General features: G+C 36.1%; 1 long non-coding RNA gene and 1 other non-coding gene across 2 annotated transcripts in view; one reads left to right on the plus strand and one right to left on the minus strand.

The window, feature by feature from the left end:
- LOC125176838 (uncharacterized) overlaps positions 1 to 5,988 on the plus strand; it is a 297,248-nt gene extending 291,260 nt beyond the window's left edge. Inside the window, exon 5 of the long non-coding RNA XR_007156413.1 lies at positions 5,896 to 5,988. This is a non-coding gene — a long non-coding RNA (uncharacterized LOC125176838). The remainder of the gene's footprint in view (positions 1 to 5,895) is intronic.
- A 4,637-nt stretch (positions 5,989 to 10,625) lies between these two features.
- Positions 10,626 to 10,728, minus strand: LOC125147315 (U6 spliceosomal RNA). The gene has a single exon (XR_007145149.1). It is a non-coding gene; the product is annotated as a U6 spliceosomal RNA (small nuclear RNA).
- Between the last annotated feature and the right edge of the window lie 281 nt (positions 10,729 to 11,009).

The following is an 11,009-nucleotide window of genomic DNA, read 5'->3' on the forward strand; positions in this document are numbered from 1 at the left end:
TAAATAAAAAGTGACTAAGCCTAAGGTTTTTAAACAATTGCCAGTTCTTAAAAGGGTTGCTGGCCCAAAGAAAACAGTGGGATATAACACACCCCATTAATGAAAATGCCCTAAAAGAGTTGAGTCTTGTTTGAGTGTAAGAGGAGAATCATGCCTCACAGGAAGGTGGTATAGAAGCTCTAGAAATGGAATGCATGTGTACGTAAACATTTCCCACATTCCCATTATTTCTGGTATTACTCGTGTCTTTGCATAATCCTATGCCTCTGAAAACGATTGGCCATCAATACCAATCGATACCAATTGATAATCTGGAAATAGGTTTAAAGAAACAATATGAACATATCTTTAATGTTGAAATAAGGTTGCAATAAATGATGTTACAACTCTAGGCCTTGATCCTATTTGGGGGTGTTGAATATACCTCTTTTCTAGACTCTGTGTGTGTGTGTGTGTGTGTGTGTGTGCATGTGTTTGATGATTTTTCTGTATGCATATTTGTAACGATACCTCCATAGGATGTGTGAAAAATACCGACCGTGCATTCTTATTTCAAGTACCATTTACTCTAGTCCTCCAAAATTTCCCCTAAGAGCTCAGTTATTAACAGCTCCAACTGTATTTATTTTGAATAAAAGTATTATAAAGGCATAGGAGATGCCTTTCATTTGCTCTTCTAGATTCATTCTCCACCTATTTCCTTCTTTTCTCTGCCTCAGTAGGTACTCTCCATGATTAGTTATATCAATGTGCTCCTGTGCCCTCGGTCTTCCAGTTGGATCTAAGTAGTTATTTCCCTAATTCCCCTTGTGAGTTTGACTTGAATTTCTTGTGTTCCTTGGGCAGAGGTCACTGCTCCTCTCAAGATACCTTACCCTGTTTTACACTCTTATTCTAAATTCTAATATCTCCACCTTGTCTTTGTTCCTTCATACTTGTAGGCAGTGATAACTGCAATTTGCTAGATTTGGGTTCGTGCATTAATCCTTGCATTTACCCTCACCCCACCCACATCTTTGTAAATTAATCCTTTGTAATAATTCTTATTTGGTAGGGCTATCTTTATTGCACTTGATATAAAAATTGGTATTACAAATAACCCAGGAAGCATGTATTTGTGTCAGGTTGTTCAAATATTGAAGGCAAACACATATTCAAGCCATATTACTGGAACAAACAGGATTAATCTGTAGTAGAAGCGATCTCAGAATTGCTCAAATTATCACCAGTGGTAACTTGGGATGAATTATAGGTAGAAGGGATAATATTTAGAGAACAAGTCATTGTGGTACTTAGTTGCTATGGCAACTACAGTGATTATAAAGATAGCAGATTCACCTGATTTCTTCGTACAGTTCTAGAGAACACAGAGAACAAAAATTTAGCAGTTATCAATATACAGTTAATATGCATAGAAACCAGAGATATTTCCAAAATCTTTGAAGAGGTCCCTCAGCTCCTGAATTATAATGAGTTTAAGGACCTTGTATGTCCAGTTTTTCCTAAATTTCCTTTGCCCCCACTCCTACCCAGGAATCTGATCTCTGCATGCCAACATTTCGATGGTTACATGCAAGGCATTATCTTTACAAACTGAGGTCAGTTATTCTTAGGTGCACCCACATTACCTTTTATTCCTTTCATTGTCTTCAAGTCCCTAATGACAATCAAACCTAATAAAATCCTGCTAAAGAAGCACAAGTCCTGATCCAGGAGAAAATCACCTTGACATTGAAAAAATTATAAGATTTCTAGGATCTGTATTGGCATAAGACTGGGAGCAATTGTGGAAGTGATTCTAGTGTAATAGACCAAAGGAAACATAACAAAGACTTGATTTGGTCAAATATATTGAAAAGCATTTAAGCTTTAGAGTGCTGATTTGATTAACAGGAAGTAATAGTATATTAGATGGGCTATTCAAAGGCAGGCTCAATGATGACATTAATTAATAATATGAAAACGCTGTAATTTCCTTGTGATATTGAAGTGAATGCAGTCTAAAGAGTTAGGAATATGTGAATATGGGGATGTTGAAGTGGATCAATTGAGTGCACATTTCTCAGCTGCATCTAAAAATAACTCCCTGCTGGGCCTTCCATAACCAAATATTAAGACCACTGTTTTTTGAGAGATACTCCCTTACCCTTGAAAAGCTCTCTGTACATCAGTGTTGACTAAGGGTGATACTACACGAGACACAGGCATCCCGATGTCATGATGATAATAGAACCTAGGGACACAGGCCAGTTGGCAACAGTAAACCATGAGGGACAGCATGAATGCAATTACCACAATTAAACTACACTGGCATAAAGTTAATTAGGTTTTTTAAGCTCAAGGATTTGTGACAATGGTTAAATGATCTCAGGGCACCTAGAAATTAAATAGAAATTCAGCTTCTAAAAGCATTGCTTGACATATATAGCAAGAACGGTCCTAGGTCTGTTGAGGTCTGCTGAGCAGAACACTAACCTGTCCACAGTAATGATTATTCTAATAACCTTTTAGGAGTTGTTAGATATAGACTTTGAATGTGAGCTGACCTTTGGCCACCTCAAAAGCTACTATAGTTTTTCATTCAGTGCAAAGATTTGTGGCAGTCATCTGGTAAATGGGTTCTTGGCCTGAGTCCAAGTAATTTCAGTGGGACTATGGTTTCCTCTTCAAATTATTTCCTCAATTCTGAAATGAATAGTCAAAATTTATATGTTTACTGCATGGCAGAATTTCCATTTTGGTTTCCTAAACCATGGAGTGAGAGACATTATGGCAAAAAAATGCTCAAGTTGAAAGCATTATATTTGAGTCTTTCTTTCAGCCACAAATATAAAACAAAAACAATGCCACATTTATAGAGAGAATGGCAGAAGTCAGCATGCCAACTGAAGTCTTTTGAGATGCATGGGTGCTGATTTCTACATCTTTTAACTTGTTTACTTGGCTGATGCAAACTTCCCTGGTTAATGTAAATGTTACACTTCTTGGCCATCATTGGCCATCATTTTACTTGATATGGCATTATCTCAGTGGGATTCCCGCTAACTACCAGGTGGCAGGTCTATTACATTGGACTCCAAACACAATACAAATGAAAGGTATCTCTTCTCACACATATTGAATCACATTCTGAGTATGGATTTGCCATTTTTGCCCTCAAAGGCTCTTCTAACACCACCACACATGAAACTTTACCATCCTTTATCCATCAACATATTTCACACACATCATATCTGACCAAAGAAGTATAGCAATGCACTCATGGTATGGAGTTCATTTGTCATATTTTGTGTTCCGTTACCCATAAAGACTGGGCTTAATAGAATGATTTACTGATGCTGAAGAATGAGTTATGGTGCTAGCTGGAGACATGTGGCTGAAAAATAAGCTATAAAATAAGAGAAAATGAAATAATATCATACTGTTATTAACTCACAAGCTTAAAAATTCTAATTTTAAACTCACTGTTCACATGATCAGCAGTTGGTCTCAACTGGGTAATTCTGATGTCAGCTGAGCTCATTCATGTGTCTTTAGAAATCAGCTTTGATGTTGACTTCTCAGCAAGAAAGCTCTGCTTCTGTAGGGTTGACTGGCTTTTGGGTGAGTATCTGTTTCTCCACATAGTTTTTCATCCTCTACTAGGCTAGTGAAGCCTTGTTCCAATGACAACAAAATTTCTGGAACAAGGGAAGAAACATACAATTTTTGTATGGTATTTTGAGGCCTGGATTCAAACCTCACACAATATTAATTCTCATATGTGTATTGCCAAAACAAATCCAAAGTCTAGCCCATAGTAAAAGGATAAAGAAAAGATTCATTTTATTGCTGAAAGGAGCTGCGACATTACAATGCAAAGATGTGTGCATTTGGGGTAAAGTGGAGGACTGTGAACATTTTTGCACTTTAATGTGGAGCAAAGGGTTTGTAACAAAATGAGATTAATTTGGGTGCTTCTTATTATTCTTTTGCCTGATATTAGTCAAAGAAAAACTTCAGAAATCCAATAAATACAAGAACACAAGGAATTGTATGCTATATGAATAAAGGCATGGAACACATGATCAAGTAAAGTAGATGTTATAAAATGTTAGATACTAAGGGGACATTTGAACGTGCAATGGAAAAAGGCAGACATTATTAGTAATTATGTCAGCATCAGAGGTAGGAACAATATGGGAACTATATTCCATATTACTCTCTTGTTATCATCATCCCTGTTTTACTCCACAATCTTATATAAAAACCACTATGTGTGACTGACATTTAATTTTCAGATAGGGTCTTAGCTGAACTAATATCAACACTTAATATAGTTGTGTTTGGAACTTGGTACTTCCTCTGACTTAGGCTTTTCAATGTAGAAAAAGACTTTCAATATAGAAAAAAATCCAAGAGTAGATCCTGAAATTTTACATAGTGAACTGTACTAAATATCTTCCTATTGTCCTATAAATCCATTCCACCTCCTCTTTGTTCTAGGGTTCTAAGAAGAATGGGCTAAGATAACAGGTATTCAGTGCTTTCTGATTTTTCATTTATTTTAGACACAAGGAACCCTGACAGTAGATCAGTAGATCAGAGAATGGAAAAGAGTGAATTCATTTTTTATAGAGAAACAAATAATTTGTTTCTCTATAAAAACAAAACAGAAACAATTTGTTTCCTGAGAAACAAATCTCTTCTAAGCTTACGCCATCATTTAATTAATAGTGGTGGACATTTATTGACCACCACTATTCAGCACTGTGCAGGATACACATGTTCTGTTGGCTTTAAATATTACAACCAAACTAAGATGATAGATTTCTCACACAAGATAAAATAACAATGATGTTTCTCAATAAGTAGTTTGGTATAATTTCCAAAATAACTGTATCATTATGGATATTTAATTTAAAAACTCTCAGAATACATATTTTTAATATCAATAAAATTAAATATTTGAAGACAAAAAAAGAGACAGCATGCAAATGTCACTCTGTTCATGTCCACTGCCATGTCTGCTCTTCCCTTGGATTTCAGTGGTATGCTGCACAGATTTTTTAAATGTCTATTTATTTTTTAAAGAGAGAGAGAGAGAGAGAGAGAGAGAGAGTGTGTGAGTGGGGGGAGAGGCAGAGAAAGACACACAAACACAACCCAAAGGAGGCTCCAGGCTCTGAACTGTCACACAGAGCCTGACTCGGGGCTCAAACTCATAAACCGTAAGATCATGACTTGAGCTGAAGTCAGATGCTTAACTCACTGAGCCACACAGGGACCCCCAGGTTTTTTTTTTTTTCAATGTAGAGAAATCTGTAAAGTTTTAACTTTCTCCCTTCTAGCTTCATATTCTTTGACAGATGGTTTCAGGAATGCCATCTCTCTCAGCCCTGGCCATGAGCTCTGTGTTGCCTCAATTTTATAAATCTTTCTGTTGACCCACAAGGGAAGTGTTGCAGACTGAGTCTGGAGTTCTCTCTTGTCCAGCAAGAGAGTAGACACAGAATTGAATATGAGAGAGGCTAACGTACAGAAGGAGATGAGAGTCCCAAACAGGAGAGCTCTTATTGAGCACTTAAGATCCTTCACATGTGGTGAACGTGAAGAAAACAAGATCTTAACACATGTAGTGAACATGAAGAAGACAATCAGAAAGTAATTGTTAACTTGTGTGTAAGAAACAAAGGGTCTGGGGGGGGGGGGCAAGTGGGGTTTGTGATCAAAGTATATTGGTGCCAGATGAAAAGTAATTCCCTGCACATGATATAACAAGTTACTCAGGATCCCATTATACTATCTTCCTAACTAACCTTGGGCGCTTTTGTCCTGTGGTGGCAGCTTTCTGCCCTAAGCTTTCTTAATCCAGTTATGTAAATATAAGGAATTATTGAACCTGTTTCCCCACAGGGAAGAAGACTCCCTGGTCTCATTCCACCTCCAGAAACAGAAGAGTTCTACACACTCTGCAGAAGGCTCCTCCCGAGAGGCTCATAATCAGCACTCAGGAAGGTAGGATGGGTGGTAAAAAGATTTATGCATTAGTGGCTATGTTTTTAGGAGGCAAGTGATAAAGAGATCCTGGAGGGCTTGTTGTGAGCAGTTAGAGTTTCAGAAGTTCAGTAAGGGGAAGCAAAGGTAAATTGTTTCCTTTCTGTTGCTTACTTCAGGTACATTGTTTCCTTTCTATTGCTTACTTCTAATTTCATTTATTCTTCTTATTCTATTTTTAACCGTAAAATTTAGATATATAATTTTAAACTGTTTGCAATAAGTGATTTGACTTTTTATAATTATACATTTCCCTCCCTAGAATGCTTTAGGTGCAGCATAAGTTCTGATATGCTATATTTTCATTACGATTTATTTAAAAATACTTCATGTGACTTTTTGGTAAACAGATTCTTTAGAAAATGTTTGCTTAATTTCCAAATATTTAGGGTTATCCTGTGTACCTTCTTTTTTAATGTTATTTATTTTTGAGAGAGAGAGAGAGAGAGAGAATGAGTGAGTACAAGGGGGCAGGGAGGGCAGCGAGAGAAAGAAAAACACAGAATCTGAAGCAGGCTCCAGGCACTGAGCTGTCAGCACAGTGCCTGACACAGAGCTTGAACCCACAAACTGTGAGATCATGACCTGAGCCAAAGTCAGACGCTTAAGTGACTGAAACACCCAGGTGCCCCCTAGGTATCTTATAGGCTTTTAATGTAATATAGTTGCAGTTAGAGCATATATGTATGTATGTATAATCCCTTAAAATTAATTGAAAATCTGTTTATGATCTAGTATATTGTCTTGGTGAATTTCCCATGTGCAGTTGAATTTTATTAAGAAGCTATTTGTTTTAGTGTTTTTAAACTTTCATTACAACTTCTTGTTCAACCCATCATGTGTTTACCATATCCAAAAGTATGGTGTTAGTTTTTCAGAGCTGTCATAATAAGTCACCATAAACTGGGGGGCTTAAAACAACAAAAAAGATTATCTCACAGTACTGGCAACTAAAATCCAGGTGTCGGCGGGATTGGTTCACCCTGGAGTTTCTGTGAGAGAATCTGTTCCATTCTTCCTCCTAACTCCTGGTGGTTGCTGGAAATTTTTGGTGATCCTTAGCTTATAGATGCATCTCTTTAATCTCTGCCTTTGTCTTCACATGCCATTCTTCTTTGTGTGTCTGTGTCTTCATGTTGTCCAACGTTCTGCATGTTTGTGTCCAAATGTCCCTCCTCTTATAAGAAGACTAGTCATTGGATTAGGGTTTACCCTAATCCAGAATAACATTGTTCTAATTTAATTAGGTCATATGCATCGATATTTTGGCATTAGGATTTCAACATGTCTTTTGGGTGAGGGGGACACAATTTAACTCACAACATATGGTTATGATTTGTACTGTCTTCAAAAGAAATTCTAATTTATTTATTTTTAAAATTTTGTTTATTTATTTTGAAAGAGAGAGTGAGAGAATGTGAATGGGGGAGGGGCAGAGAAAGAGGGAGAGAGAGAATTCCAAGCTGGCTCCATGCTTTCAGCTTACAGCCGAATGCGAGGCTCCATCCCATGAAATGTGAGATCATGATCTGAGCCAAAATCAAGAGTCAGACGCTTAAGCAACTGAGCCACCCAGGAGCCCCAAAGCAAATTCCAATTTATTGAGCAAAGGACATGAATAAAAATTTTCCAAAGAAAACATCCAGATGGCCAACAGACACATGAAAAGATACTCAACATCACTCATCATCAGGGAAACACAAATCAAAACTACATGGAGATACCACCTCACACCAATCAGAATGGCTAAAATTAACAACATAGGAAACAACAAATGTTGGCAAGGATGTGGAGAAAGGGGAACCTTCTTGCACTGTTGGTGGGGATGTAAACTGGTGAAGCCACTCTGGAAAACAGTATGGAGGTTCCTCAGAAAGTTAAAAATAGAACTACCCTATGACCCAGCAATTGTACTACTAGGTATTCACCCAAAAGATATAAAAATACTGATTTTAAGGAACACATGTAGCCAGTGTTTATAACAGCACTATCAAAAATAGCCAAATTATGGAAAGAGCCAAAATTTCCATTGACTGATGAATGGATAAAGAAGATGTGGTGTATATACACAATGAAATATTACTCAGCCATCAAAAAGAATGAAATCTTGTCATTTGCAACAATGGGGATGTAGCTGGAATGTATTATGCTAAGCAAAAGAAGTCAGTCAAAGAAAGACAAATACCATATGATTTCGCTTGTATGTGTAATTTAAGAAACAAACAGATGAACATAGGGGAAAAGGAAAAAAAGAGAGGGAAGCAAACCAGAAGAAACTCTTAACTATAGAGAACAAATGATTGTTGGGGAGGATCTGGGAGGGGAATGGTCTAAATGTGTGATTGGTATTAAGGATGGCACTTGTAGGGCACCTGGGTGGCTCCATTGGTTAAGTGTCTGAATTCGGCTCAGGTCATGATCTCACAGTTTGTCAGTTCCAGCCCCACAGTGGGCTCTGTGCTGACAGCTCAGAGCCTGGAGCCTGCTTCAGATTCTGTGTCTCCCTCTCTCTCTGCCGCTCCCCAGCTGGAACTCTGTCTCTCTGTCTCTCTGTCTCTCTCAAATAAACACTAAAAAAAAAAAAAAAAATTAAAAAAAAAAGGATGGCACTTGTGTTGAGCACTGGGTGTTATATGTAAGTGATGAATCACTAAATTCTACTTCTGAAATCAATATTATACTATAAGTTAACTAAATAAAATCTAAATAAAAATTTGAAAAAGAAATAATTAATAAGTAATTCTAATTTAATTGCAGTGCTTTAAAAATATATGCATGATACCAAATCTTTGCAATTCTTTTTTGAGTTGTTGTGGAGTCAATTTTCAAAATTTCAAAAATTTCAATTTTTGAAACATCGTATTCAAGAGAAAATAAAACGTAAAAGATTCCTTTCTAATTGTTAATTGAAGTGTTCCATAAAAGATTAATAAATTTATTTATTATGATGTTGAAATTTTCTCTATTACTACATTTTTGTCTATTTTATCTATCAAAAATTGAGAAAAGTATATATTTTTAACAAATTTTAAGTTTATTTATTTATTTATTTATTTATTTATTTATTTATTTAGAGAAGGAGCAAGCAGGGGAGGTGCAGAGACAGAGGGAGAGAGAGAATTCCAAGCAGGCTGTCTATGGTCAGCACAGAGCCCGATGTGGGTCTTGAACTGACCAACTGTGAGGCCATGACTTGAACCAAAACCAACAGTTGATGCTTAACTGACTAAATCAGCCAGATGCCCCCAAAAAAAGTATATTTAAAGTGCTCAATGTGATGAAAATTGGCTAATTTCTAAGAGGAGTTATGTAGATTTCTACCATATGTATGTACACATACACATAAATATTACAGACATTCACATATATGGATGTGTATACTGTATTGCACTTTCCTTTAATGTATCATCATCATCATCATCTTTATCATCATTTTATAGAAACAGGGTTTATTTTATATTTACCTACATGTCTAAAGATTATTTGTTTACAAGTATTTTTTTCTCATTCTGGTTCTTACCTCTCAGAGAATACTTACAGAATCATTATTTTTTTAAGGTACATCATATATAATTATACTGGTGAATTGTATTTTTATTAAATACACATATTTTTTTCTTAAGTAATATCATAAGAAAGTGATTACTAGTATTTATTGTGCTGTTCATTTATTGTATATCCTTCCTAATATGCTGTCTTATACTTCCATAATCACTGAAAGGATTGTGTTGACATTCACAAGTATATGTGTGGATTTCTTAATTTCTCCTTTCAGCTGTAACAGATTTTGCTTAATGTACTTTAAAGCTTTGTTATTTGGTGTATATATATTTAGGATCATAATGCTGTGCTGATGAATTGATACTTTTATCAACATATGAAGTCCCTCTTTATCCCTAATAATTTTCTTTGGTCTGAAGTCTGTATTATCTGATCACATATAGCCATCCCTGCCTTACTTTGTTTTCCAAAGTAATACCCGAATGATGTATCATTTTCTATCCTTTTGCTTTCAGTATAACTGTATCATTGTATTTGAAATGAGTTTTTGGTGGATGAAATATAGTTGGATCTATATTTAACCATCATATTCAATGTAATTATTAATATGCTAGGACTTAAATCTGTCATTTTGTAAGTTGCTTTCTGTTTGTTTTTTTCTAGTTCTCAGTTCTGTTTCCCTTTTATTGCCTTACTGTGAGTTACTTGAGTATTTTTGGTAGAACTCTATCTTGATTTATTTATAGTATTGAGTATATTGTTTTATATCATTTTCTTACTGGCTCCTTTGGTTATTAAAACAGACAGATAAAACTTATCACAATCCACTGATAGAAAAATTTTACTTCTGGGGCACCTGGGTGGCTTAGTCAGTTAAGTGTCCCACACTGGTTTCAGCTCAGGCCATGATTTCATGTTTCATGAGATCGAGCCCCATGTCAGGCTCTTTGCCAACAGTCCATAGCCTGCTTGAGATTCTCCCTTTCTCTTTGCCCTTCCTCTGCTCATGCTCTCTCCATCTCTCTCTCAAACAAAACAAAACAAATTTTACTACTTAGAGTGAAGTGTAGAAATTTTATTTATGTTCAGTTACCTTTATTATTCTCACTTTCTTTTTTTTCTTGTGAACAGGCTATGCTAATCTTCTCTGTGTCATTCCAGTTTTAGTATATGTGCTAACAATGCAAGCACTATTATCCTTACTTTTAAAACAGAATTGCCTTGGTGCACCTGGGTGGCTCAGTTGGTTAAGCATCCGACTCTTGGTTTTTGTCTCAGGTCATGATCTCGTGATTCATGAGTTCGAGCCCTGCATCGGGGTCTGTGCTGACAGCATGGAGTCTGGTTGGGATTCTCTTTCTCTACCTTTCTATCTTTGCCTCCCCTGCTCGCTCTCTTTGTCTCTTTCTCTCTCCCTCTCAAAAATAAATAAATAAACCTAAAAACTTAAAAAATAAAATAAAATATAGTTG

The sequence above is a fragment of the Prionailurus viverrinus genome, chromosome A1, assembly GCF_022837055.1.
Source record: "Prionailurus viverrinus isolate Anna chromosome A1, UM_Priviv_1.0, whole genome shotgun sequence".
NCBI classification, from domain to species: Eukaryota; Metazoa; Chordata; class Mammalia; order Carnivora; family Felidae; genus Prionailurus; species Prionailurus viverrinus.